Source organism: Channa argus, chromosome 1 (assembly GCF_033026475.1).
Source record: "Channa argus isolate prfri chromosome 1, Channa argus male v1.0, whole genome shotgun sequence".
Taxonomy (NCBI): Eukaryota; Metazoa; Chordata; class Actinopteri; order Anabantiformes; family Channidae; genus Channa; species Channa argus.
In genome coordinates, this window is record NC_090197.1 from 41987848 (window position 1) to 42000708 (window position 12861).

General features: G+C 36.6%; 1 protein-coding gene across 1 annotated transcript in view; it reads right to left on the reverse strand.

The window, feature by feature from the left end:
- eys (eyes shut homolog) overlaps nucleotides 1–12861 on the reverse strand; it is a 158296-nt gene that overhangs the window by 87139 nt on the left and 58296 nt on the right. The gene's annotated exons all lie outside the window — the stretch shown is intronic.

Here is a 12861-nt window from a genome sequence, read left to right on the forward strand (position 1 = left end):
CTACATTTATGACTATAGTCTTCTTATCAAAGTTGCTGTCAGTGTGATGAAACCGTTTCTCTGAGGGCATTTAAAGTTATATTTTCACTAGATGTGCAATATAGAATATTGTCTTTGTCTGTGTTGTCATCTGTGTGCAGTTATGCATCAAATCGCAGACATCACTGATCACTTCATTTGCGTATGACAAAAAATAACTAAATAAATCTTCTTTTCCTTTCGGCTGTTCCTTTTCAGGGGTCGCCACAGCGAATCACGTGTCTCCATCTAACCCCGTCCTCTGCATCCTCTTCTCTCACAAACTAACTAAATAAATAATAAAACAAAATGCTTAAAATGTTTGTTTTTTAAGTGGGCTCTCAACAGCTACAAGAACTTTTGCATTAAACGAGTGAAAATAATGGCTGACTGTATGTGTTAGCCAAGAAAAAAAAAAAAAAAAAAAAAGACAAAAGGAAAAGATTGTGACGATACCGATCCTTCACTGCACAGTGATTTAGATGTGCACATCTTGATGTGTTTTTGAATTCCTTTTACATGATTTATGTGTGGTCTAGTTAGTACGCAGCAACACAAACGTCAAGATAAATAAAGAGCTGTGTAAAACATGCACATACATTAAGAATCTTGTGCGACAATTGACTAACGAAGTAAAAACTATAAATTGGACAGACAAAGCCAATATTAATACTACAGCCTGGGTTCTCACATTTACAGCATGTGTGTGTGAGTCCTTGACATACAGTAACCAAAAACTGGGTTGCTGGAATAAATGGGTTGAGAGCAGAAATCTCTTTGCATGTAAACACCAGCCACTGCAGCCAATTTACCCCACTGCCATACACCTGGACCACCTCTTCAGCACTGCTAATGAAGGCAAAAAATGATTAAACACCAAGTTTATTTAAACATTGTTTACACTACAGCTGTTTCAGACCCTGGTCTATTAATATATTTTTTCTATACTGTATGAAGCCACTAACCTCTTTTTACAGTGATGTGCTCTATACCACAGCTTCTCCCTGGCTTATGTGTACACAGTATAGCCCTGAAGTTTGACATTTTCTCCAACTACAGTGTTATGGCAGCTACTTTACAACTTCAACACAATGAACTAGCAATTGTATGTACGAAACCTTTGTTTTGAATCTGACAACTATTTAGTGGAGCCACTGTGTGGCTTGTTTCTGAATCTCTCTGTTCCAACTAATTACAAAATATCTTAAACCATCATTTAAAAAAGTGTTAATCCTTAAATACATAACATTTGTAATAGTTCAGTCAGAAGAGAACTTCTTGGTTTCCTACTCATACCCCACTTCAAACGTGAAAATTGTCCATCGTCAAATTCCCACACGGTGTAAAACCAGAAATTCGCTGATTTTACTTAGAATTAACATCTGGGGAACAGATGTATAAATGAATAATTGTATGCACTGAACACATGTAATTGTTTTTCCTTCTTAACTGAAGTAGTAAAGTCAGTTTAAAGTCATGAGAATTATAGATAAGTCAGTGGATGCTACACGTGGAATAAGCCAGGCATATTAGTCATTTGTGACTTCCACAATAAAGTACAATCCATAAATCTTCTTCCTCAATCTAAGTGGCTCTCTTTGCAGACTGTGTTTGTGTTTAGTGGGATTTCTATTCATGGAGAATTCTGGGATTGGAAAAAAGGCTTGTGCACATGAGCTCATTTCCATGTTGTTGATCACTGAAAGTTATAGAACAGAACTAGGCAAAAGCGGATCTTTATAAATCTGGAAAAAGTATGATTATGAATATTTGTCTTTTTGTGCAAGCACACAGTTTAAGTCTTGACTCTTCACAGTTTTATGCATCTGGTCTCTGGTCTGTACTTCTATGCTGCTTATTTTTTGGTATTTTGGTTTGAGGATCCATATGTCAGAGTTATCAGCTTCTCTCCCATATGGCAGAAAGTCCAATATATATTTTAACAATCAGCAGATAAAACCAGGGCTAAAACGTGAGCAAACAACGGTCCATCTGACAGGTGACACAAAGAACAAAAAATATGCCCATGTTGCTCTTTTGGAAAGACACCAAGCAGAGACAGAAAAATGAACAAACAAAACAAAATGATGACTGTTATTTTGTGCTGGACCCATCATTTTTGGATTTAGAGGTGAAAATCTATATTTTAAAAACCAAAAACAATCTAAGGCCTCTATAACTGAAACTGTGTTTTCATACACAGCAGATCCCCTGTTTGCATTGTGTCCTCTAACATCTGTCACTAAACACATACCCTTGAGTATGTCACATAAAATGAGTATATTCGGTCAGTAACACAGTTTGATAGAGACCAAGGGGAGTTTTACCTGCTGTGAAACATTCAGGGGTTAAACACCAATATGTTAAAAGCTACTAATGACTGAGAATCTTTTTCTGACGGCAAAACCTTTGATACCACTATGTGCTCATTGATGCTTTTTTTGGGCCATTTTTTAATGCAGCTGTTGTTCAGGCTGGAAACAGAGGTCTCAAAGCAAAAATGGAAGAAAAGAACCACCTTTTGCCCTCAGCAATGGAGTATCAGTAGCGTGCTGAGACCTCTGCTCACTGAAAGGGCATGCTCTCATACTGAGACTGAACACCTGCTACATTTTAATATTTTCTTTCCTCTCTGTGTGCACTCACTTCAGAATATTACACTATAATGTAGTTCTTCAAATGGAGCTGTAATTTACATGCTAACAATTTAGCTTAAAAGACAGTAAGGTCATTCACCGCCTGTCTTTCATGGGCCGTTATTCTGCAGGACAGATTTCTTTGAAATAGCTTTGCTCTCAGCAATTGTGGTTTGGAGAAATAGTTATTGTGACAGCTTTCTGTGACGATATACAGTGTTGGTTTAGTAACATTAAGCCTATGAAAATACAACATAATCTAAAAACAACATACCTGTATAATATATATATATATATATATATAAATTGAAAGAAACCGATTGATTGACATGATTGATTGACTGACATTCAACAACCTTCTTAGGACTTTTGTTTTTAGTGTTTAGGTTAAAATAAATAATTATGATTATGGTTTAGCATTTTGTTGTGAAATTTTGTTTATGTAAAAGGGGAAAAGAAATGAGTTTACTTGCAGATATAATAAAATCAACACGAATGTGTGATAAATAGGGGGTGCTTACTGAGCCCAAGGGCTCTGCATTGATACTTTCAGTGTGTAACAGATGAGAAAAGCTCAGTCCCAGTATATTGGTAAATTAAATTATATAAAGATATATTCTGAAATTCTTTGCTTGTGTTTCACCCTTTATTTGCGTTAAACGATACAGATAAAGTACTGCCTGAAAATCACAGGGTCATAAAGTTAAAGGGCAACTAGCTTTCTACGGCCTTAGTTAAGGGAGTAAATTAACATTAATGCTTTTAAACATCCCTCTGATATTAAACATTTCCCTGCTTTTAGCCGAAAAAGTCCTCCAGATGACATCACCTGGAGGACTTTTTCATCATTAGGAGTTCAGATGATGTCATCAGGGGGAGCTTTGGAAAGGCAGGTTGACCATGATCACAAATGAGCAACAAGATAACATAATCTGAACTAAAGGTTTCTCCAAGTGATGTTATCTGGAGGACTTTTTCACCTAGAAGTAGTGAGAAAGTGTAATTTAGGGAAATCAGAGGGAAGTTTAATGGCATTTGGTCACACGTAGAACCAAAAAAAAGCAAATTCAAGTTCGTTGAAGGCGTCTTTTAATTAAAGTGCCCTTGCGCTGACAAGTTATTTATCCAGACTTTGTCTTTTACCCAAGTATCAATGCACAAGGCAAAAGTAATAAAAGCCTTTTTGTCTCTGATTCTAAAGCTGGCGTTTTTTTACTAATGCCTGTTGTAATTGTAATGGAGGGGTGAGAAGGCTTCCTGAGAGCTCCTCATTTAACCACATGCCGGGGGCGGGGGGGGGGGGGGGTCAAACACACGTTTGTTTTAAATGATCTGAATCAGACTGATTTATTCGACCTCAGTAGCTTCGCTCATTGTGGCATTAAAAAAGTAAAATCATTTCCTTCGTGATACCATTTGGCTAGTCGCAAAAACCAATACAGGATGAAATGCACATACATGTATTAATACGTACTGGTACAAGATGTACATGTCTGGTTTGCAGCCCCTGGCAGTTTTTCAGACTTAAAGAGGAGTATTTGAATGGTTACATATTTGATGCTAAACAATCTAATAAAATGTAATATAAAAAATTAGACAAAATCATACTGTAATTTTCCCTCACAGCACGTTTTCTTAGTGCACTAATTGTTATTAGTGTAAACCGAGTGTGTTTGGGTTTCTGAATGCAGGTGATCCCATAAAATACACAAGGTACCTGCTGTGTTCCTGTACACTGTATTCTTAGCCTATAATTGTCAATCAGATTTTTCAAGAGACAATGAAAAACTCCAACTGTTTACAGACAGTATATTGTCTGTACAAAGACATGTGGCAAAGATGTCCAGTGGATGTGTTGAATAAAATAACACCTACAGCTTAATAGAAAACAGAAGTTTCAACATTAGTTTTTAAAAGTATGGATGTGTGTGATCTCATATATGAATAAAGTTGTCCAATTAGGATTTGTTGTTTTGCTGTGTTGCTTGTTTTTTGGTGTTACTACAGAATACTCATTTAAATAATTGCCCTGGGCACCAACAAGGAGGCCTTTGTAAATTGAAAGCATTACCACAGCATTAACATTTAGGTGGTAATGGTAATGGTAGTGGTAAGAATGTAAACAACATGATCCTTTAGTCAAGAAATATCCTGCATCCATGCACACACCTCAGGGGTCGTAAGTGAGAGCGGGGTGAAAGTTCTTTTTTTAAACAGAAAGTGTGATACAAGAAAATGTGATTTCATATTGCTGATTAACATCATTTAACACAGTGGAGTTTACAATAAACTTAGCTCAGTAAAGAACTTTCCAGTCTAAAATTACAAACTGTCAGGACAAATACAGTTTGTTGCGATATTCCCACTTTGCAGTGGTCAGTCAGCATTGTCAAACAGTGATGTCACATGTGTGTGTAGCATTAATTTTCAGCAAAAGTCCTTGATGTGATTCTTAAATTCTTGATGAATATGAATCCACATTCTATTATTGACCTGCAAAACATGGGACTGTCCAATACTCCTACAACTATACAGCTATTTAAACCGAGTGCCAGCCTGGTGTGTACGGCGGTTCATTCCTCTAAAACAGCTTGCCTAGACACTCTAAACCACTATCCTATCAATAACTGTTTTCTCCCTACACTAGGCCTATGTCAAGCTTAGGATGAGGAATATCAATGCAGTGATTCGAATTGATGATATTCAAACCTCAGTACCTGGAAGTTTGGAACTGTTGAAAATACACTCTGTGCTTAGGAGCGACAGCTGGAGCAACCAGTTCCTGATGAATCATCAAAATGACACACTCAAGCAAATCAATACCTCATCTATATGTGCCAGATTAAGCCTTACTGAATTTAGTGGTACAGTGATACATGACATCGACTGGACTAATACTAAAATCTAGAAATCTAGGCAAACTGCAACAGATGCAATCTGTCTCCTAAAAATCTCTCACACATGCTTTGGTCACACTCATGTCTTTCAAAGATTTCTTTCCAGAAACCTTTGAAGCACTCTGAGATTAATGACATACATATCCATCCATATGCTCTCTTATCAGCACTTGGATTTGCTCCTCAAAGACAACTCTTGCGTCTGAAATCACATGCCGCTGCCTTTCCTACTCGATTGGCTGGGTGCCTGATTGTAATTAAATGGAAGTCTCACATACCACCCTCTCATGCTTTGTGGGTCAATTATATCAAGCTAGAGAAAATGAGGTGCATATAAAAGAAGCTTCTCAAACCAGTTAAACAAAACACGGGGGGGACAAGTAGAACTTGTCTACGATTCCCAAGTGACACAGTTCTCGTCTCATTTCTCTAGATAGGCAGAGAGCAATCTGGTGTTTGTTATGTGTACAAATAAGCTGATGTGGTCAGCCTTTTTCATCTGTATTACCCTTATTGTGCTGTCCATGTCTATGAGTTCTTGCTGGCAGCTGAATGGTTAAGCAATTTATGTACATTTTATGTTCTTCTTAATTATTCAGAGCTGCGAAGGAAATTGAAAGGTGGAGAAAATGTAGAAGAGTGCCTTATAAAACAAAAATGTACAGGTTTATATAACAGCTTAGGATATGGTGAGATGAGGAAAAAGGCCTGTGACATTTACATATACCTGCCATTTCATGAGGTTCATTATTTGAGACACATACTGTATAAGTCATGTTGCTGCCTCCATCAGCAATGCAGCAATGACAAGCTTTTCCAACAAATACTCACAAAATCTTTTTCAACATCATATTAGGTCTGTCTCAGTTCTCGTGTTGGCACAGCTTCACAGTAGCTCATTAACCAACTGTTAGGTGGGACAAGATCTCAATCTAGTGGAAGGTGAAGGCTAGTGTAGCATGCCATGCAAATAAAGGGGTTTGTGCTCCATCTGGCCAGGAAAACCTCTGGGGATATTCTGGGCCATGGAGACCAAATGGGTTTTGTATGTAAAGGGACAACACAATGCTTCCAAATAAGCTCACTGTGATGCAAGTGCCTTGCTGCTCCACTTTATGCAATAGGCTGGAGGCAAAACAAGACCCAACAAAAAGGTGGTAATGGGCACAAGCACATGCTAAGGAAGATGAAAATGATTTAGTATATTAAGGATGTCATTAATCTAAAACACTGTCGCAATCACATAGTGTTCTTTCTACTGTTGAAATAGAGATATGTGAGGCTAAGATTATTACTTTTAGACCAACCAATATGTCATTCAAAGCATTTTTAATTATTAACAAATGACAGGAATTTAACTTTCACACTTTGTTTTATGGCCTTTCTGGAAATTAAACTATACTATTAAAAAAGATAAAAAGTAAAATACATAAACAGGTAATAACTAGAGATCTCATCACATTTATATTAGAACTTTGTTATTAACATTACAAACCAACGAATGGTCCAATTTGTTGTGATAGTAAGTAAATCTTTGTTCATAACAAATATAAAAACTATTGCTTTACCAATCTATCTAACCTAACTATCACTTTACACATTTTTATTGAATTCAAACTAACTTCTTTAAATACTGTATTTTCTCATATAGTTACTTTCTTCCTTTAAGACATTTCTCAGTGGATGCACCTTAACCAGGCTGAAATACAGAGTTGAAGGACACACAACAAAGACTCTGGAATTAAACTTACTATGTTGTAGCATGTGCTAAATGTTCCCTTTACAAACAGGAGCAAACAGAACAAGGACAACCAGGCCTATAGGTTATGTACAGAACTCAGAATCTGCGGTTACACTCGCCGCCATATACCACAATCTGTTTTGAGCGATGCTATGGAGGGTGTGTTTCATTTTTTGTAGTTGTTGGCCAGTAACCCTCACCCCCACCTCGACCCCAACTCTCCCATTTTCCGGTTGCTCTTCTATCAGGTTTGGCACTCCCTGCTGGGGCTCCTCATTAAGGGGAAAGTAGAACATCTGTGCTGGCCAGGCAAGATAACTTAGGCCTCCTGGCCAGCAGTGGAGAGTCACTGCTAGGAAGAACAAAACCTTCCTACAGGAGCCTTCTACAGTCAAGAGAGGATAACTGCTTCCTTTACATTTTCTTTTAAGATTCTTTCAGCTGGCTCTGGTTTTATGCTGGCCTCCAGGTTCTCACACTATACCTTTGTAGACAAAACTCATTTCCATTGTGGCTGTGTTTTACAAATCCTTTTAATGCTACTCCCACTGGGCACATCCTGATAGCTGCCTTTTAGTTCCTGTTGAACTGACATACACTGAAGTTGCCACATCACCCTTTTTTGAGGCTGGTATAGTCTTGTGAAGTGTCCTGGGAAAACTATGTCTATACAGCTTTTAAACCCATTCAGCTTTGCAAATCAGAAACAACTAATGATTAAAACCACTAATATCTTTAATATATTATTTAAAAAACAATTCTCCTTTGCTTCAGGGTTTGGGTTAGGTAATGTACAAATCCGGATAACCAACTGTGTCAGATAATGATATTATCATCTTTGTTGCTTTAGCACGGGTAAAGTGAGTGATCTTGTCCTTACTACAAAATCTTTGTCCTACATGGTGGTTTTTTGATTATGTCAACAAACTGGAGAGATCGCTGAATCCACAGTTTCACTAACAGATTGCTTGTAGTTCAGTGCCACGTATACCCATGAGTGCATTACCTTCATCCTCTGACATCATCTGACAAATAGTTTTTGTGTAGCCACACTGCGTTAAGCAGGGAGTGGTTGTGGATCATGGTTCCAGTGTTGCAGACGATCGCCTTTTGGTACTACAGCAGCTGGTTAGTTTCATTGAAGTGAATTAAGTAGCTAATTAATGTCCCATCATTCCAAAGTCAGATTGTTAAAATTTTATTAAACTTGGAACCTTTTTAATATTTACTTTATGTAAAGGGTTTTAACACATGTTAAATTGAGATACCATAATTTTTTTTTATTTTTTTTGCTAAAGCAATCCAGTGGAAGCTTTTAATAATGCCATATATTAACTGGCCCTGTGTTCACACAGCCTACAGATGAAAATGAAAAGACTGCACCTTCAAAGCTGGGCTTTGGGAAGGTAGAAACTATGGGTCAAGATAAAGAGACAGAGAATGAGAGAAGGTGATGGAGATGAGACAAGAAGAGCAGGAACTGTCCACTGTTCCCAGGAGAGGATTAACATAATGTCCCTGTGCTTTTTATCACAAAGAAAAACTCACTGACCTGATCACATTTAGACTGTGTAGTTTAGACCTAATTACCACAGAGATACAGTTATTAAAGTGGAACCTATGATACAAAGCATGATCATATTGTCATAGCCTGTTATATTAGGCCATTTTATAAATATATATTTCTAAATATAGTTCACATTTTGCTTACACATGAGACACATTTCTAAAATTCAATATAATTTGTATATATATATATATATATATATATATATATATATATATATATATATATATATATAACAATATTTTATATTTGGTTTAAATAATATATATACATATACATATATATACATACATATATATACATACATATATATACATACATATATATACATACATATATATACATACATATATATACATACATATATATACATACATATATATACATACATATATATATATATATATATATATATATATATATATATATATATATATATATATATATATATATTGCATACAATTTTACAAAATAATTTGAATACACATTTCAGTTGAGAAAATTGAGGAGTCAGAAAGGAACAGGCAGTGGAAACAGAGGGAGAGAGAAATGAACAGAAAGAACGTGATGTTGAAGACAGAGAGACAAGAGGAACAGAGAGTGAGAGGAAGCAGGTTATGTGTGGATTATTCATTGCAACATTTAAATGTATTCTAGTGAATTACTGCTTGACAGATAATTTATGCCACTGCCTACTGACATGGTTTTAAATTTATTGTTACAAAACACTTGCCCTCAAAACATCTTAAAAACAGATTTGATTCACATTGAGCTCAGTTTTTGGACATATAGCTTTTTAAAATGCAGAATTTCAGAAAGGACCTTGTTGCTCCCTGCAGGGTTATATAATACTAAAACAAAAAATAAATTCCATAACTACCATTGTTGCTCAATGAAATGTGCTTTAAGAAGTAAAAGAGTGTGGTCAGTATGTCAGGCAGCAAAATGTAGGAGCCCTTTATGGGGCTCTTCCTAATTCAACTGTAAAACCAGAACACGCAAATGCATCGTAATTTTAGGTAACAGCATCTGTGGCATCAAACGAAAGAAGTCAAGGAGGCAAAGGAAGAGTGTAATCAATGAAAGTAATGTCAGCAACACATCCAGCAGGCGGCAGACACTCTGGACACAGTGTGTCAGAATCATACTGGTCCAGCAGATTAACTGGTTTAGATCTAATAAATATCAACACAGTAAGTATAAACCTCTGCAGTTTTGGGTTGAGTGCTGTGTTAACTTCTACATCCATAAAACATGTCTTAACATTTATTGTTTGGACTATAAATGTCAAAATTGGTGAAACAGCACCACCATAACCGCCTCGTGCTTTAGCTGCAGCTCAGTAACATCTCTGGCTGCAATACACCCCCTAAGTCTAGATACCTGACATGTTCCATGATACAGCCTCGGTAACAGCACACACTTTCATGTCCACCCTGAGGCATGAACCATGGTGCAGCTGCCATGATTTCCAACTGTTCCCGTGTATAAAAGCACACACCCAGTCTGTGAGTTGGGATGGGTACCATTTGGTGTTTAGAGTGTACAGCCATTCTGGACTGGGGCCAATATATTATATTATAAAATATATTACCCAAAATTGTCTAAAAGACAATGAGGTTTTTTGGGGGGGAAATTAATGCAGTTTTTAAGACATATAATGCTATTTCAGGTTCATTTTGATGTTGATTTCATAATTTATATTGATAACAATTACAGCGTGGTGTGCATCTGCGATGTGTGATGGGATTTGCTTATGGCAGTAAATTTGGCACTGGCAGACAAATTCTAATTTAATTAGGCCTGGGAGAAATGTAAGGCCTACACAGTTTCCTAGACAAATAGCCTACACTGAATGGTAAATAGAAAGTCTGTAAAAGTGTTGTACAGGGATCAAGCCATTGGTTGTATAACAGCTCCATGTTTGTTGAATAGTAACTATGTAGGCTGGATTCATGGTGAATAATAACGGAGAGTAGTGAGTCACAATGCTTGTGTGAAGTGAAAACGACCAAGCCCACGCAAGGCTCTCAATGTAATGTATGCAGCCAGCACCTAATTTCCTATTCCTCTCCAAGGAAGCCTTCTGAAACTCACCCAGCCGCTCTATTTATATCTGGCAACATCTTTTCATCTTTGCGCTGATAGAGCCATTAGGTACAGCAGAACCCTATAGCATCTTAACCTGCACACTCATAAGTTTGAAAGTTGAAAAACCACTATCATTCTTCAGCTCAGTGGATGCGTTTGTCTGGCACATGTATGAATACCGCTGTTAAATTTTGAGGTTAGTTTTACTGGAATAATTACATATCCACTGCAGTTACATGTCATTATGGGAGTTCACATCTGTTACTACGGATTATACCACAACAACGGGTTTTTTGGTCAAATGAGAAAACTGTAATCAGTCACAAGAGACATACAGCCTAGTTACAGAGTAGATTTAGCCATATTGTAAATATATATGAATAGACAGCGGAAGATGAATTTTGTGGATAGTTTATTGACTTTTGCCATTAAAATGTCTCACATCATTTGGACTAAAATACCTCAGACATGAATTCTACACTGGTTTGTATACTGTAAGGGTAAAAGCAATACACGAAAGGATTGATAAAAATATGATTTTGTATCCCTTAGCAGGTGACCTAAACTTATAGACCTCCATACACACAGTGTAAAATATGCAGTACCGTGCATTGCCCAAATATATATTTTTAAATGCATTGTACTTGTGGATAGGTTAGGGATTGGTTTCCAGGCTGCATAATGGAAATTAGGTTAGTATTACAAGATTTTAAAGTTCTGTAGCCAAGTCTTATGTGATTTTCACAGTGTGCCTGTATAATTAGCATGTTGGAACATTTCCATTCTGACAAGCTTTTTGAGACTAGGAATCATCTTTTCCTTCGGCATTTTGGTACACAAACCTGTATTTATGGCGCAAACTATAAATATCATCTCCCCTTTTTTTTTTGACATCATGCAGCCCCATTTCAGCACACCCCTGCCAGAAACACCCTGCTGTTTCATGGTCAATACTATGCAGTTACTGGTCCACAGCAAAGAAGCTGGACCCCATTTGATCCAAATAAAATTATTCCAGTTTTATTTGACTGAGGAATGTGCTGCCAATGTCCATTAAGCTTCTTTTTATGTTCTTTGGCAATGTTTAATTTTAAGGTTTTGCAAGCAATATTGTGGAGCGTTGGATGCCACAGAGATTGACTGCATGCATTGTCCTTCATACTTTGGTCAGTCCCTGAAACACCAATTTCTACTGATAATCCTTGTGCCAAGTCAGGAGCAATTACTCATCTGTTTTTCAGAGCTAGATTGTCCAAAAGGGGAATTCTCTTTGATGCCACTGTGCCTTCTGGTATTTGGGTAATATATCTCATCCTATACCTCATAACTATTGCTGCAGTTCTGTCTTATTCTGAGAAGCTGATGGTCTTTTATCCTCTCCCATCTTCATAAAGCCTCAAAATCTGGTTTCTTCTTACTTGTTGAGAAAGTTCCTTTGAATATGTGTCCATTTTCTATTAGAAATAGCAGCTGCCCTCAATTGTTGGTTACACGTGCAGGTGTTTGTTGCAGTGATAAAGGTGCACTCATGTTTGTTGCATCGCACTTTATTTCTAATGTAAGTCTATGTAACCAGTTTGTTTTTAGTTAAACATGTGGCTGAATAAACATACAGCTGTTGTTGATGATGACAATTTAATTACACTTTTTTTATTTTGTTCAAATAAAAAAAATGTGGTGATGGAAATAAGCATATATTTAATTTGTTGAACTTTACCATGCAATGTCTGTATAATTAATGCTTTGATTTGATGCTTTTAAAAAAAATAAATAAATTGTATGTACTGTATAAAGTGTACAAGTGTAAGTAGAAATCTTCACAATCATTTACTGATTACAGAACAAGACACGTTCACTCACTGTCAAAATAAACGCATTTTATCATTTCAACTGAACCATTGTGGGTAGGTG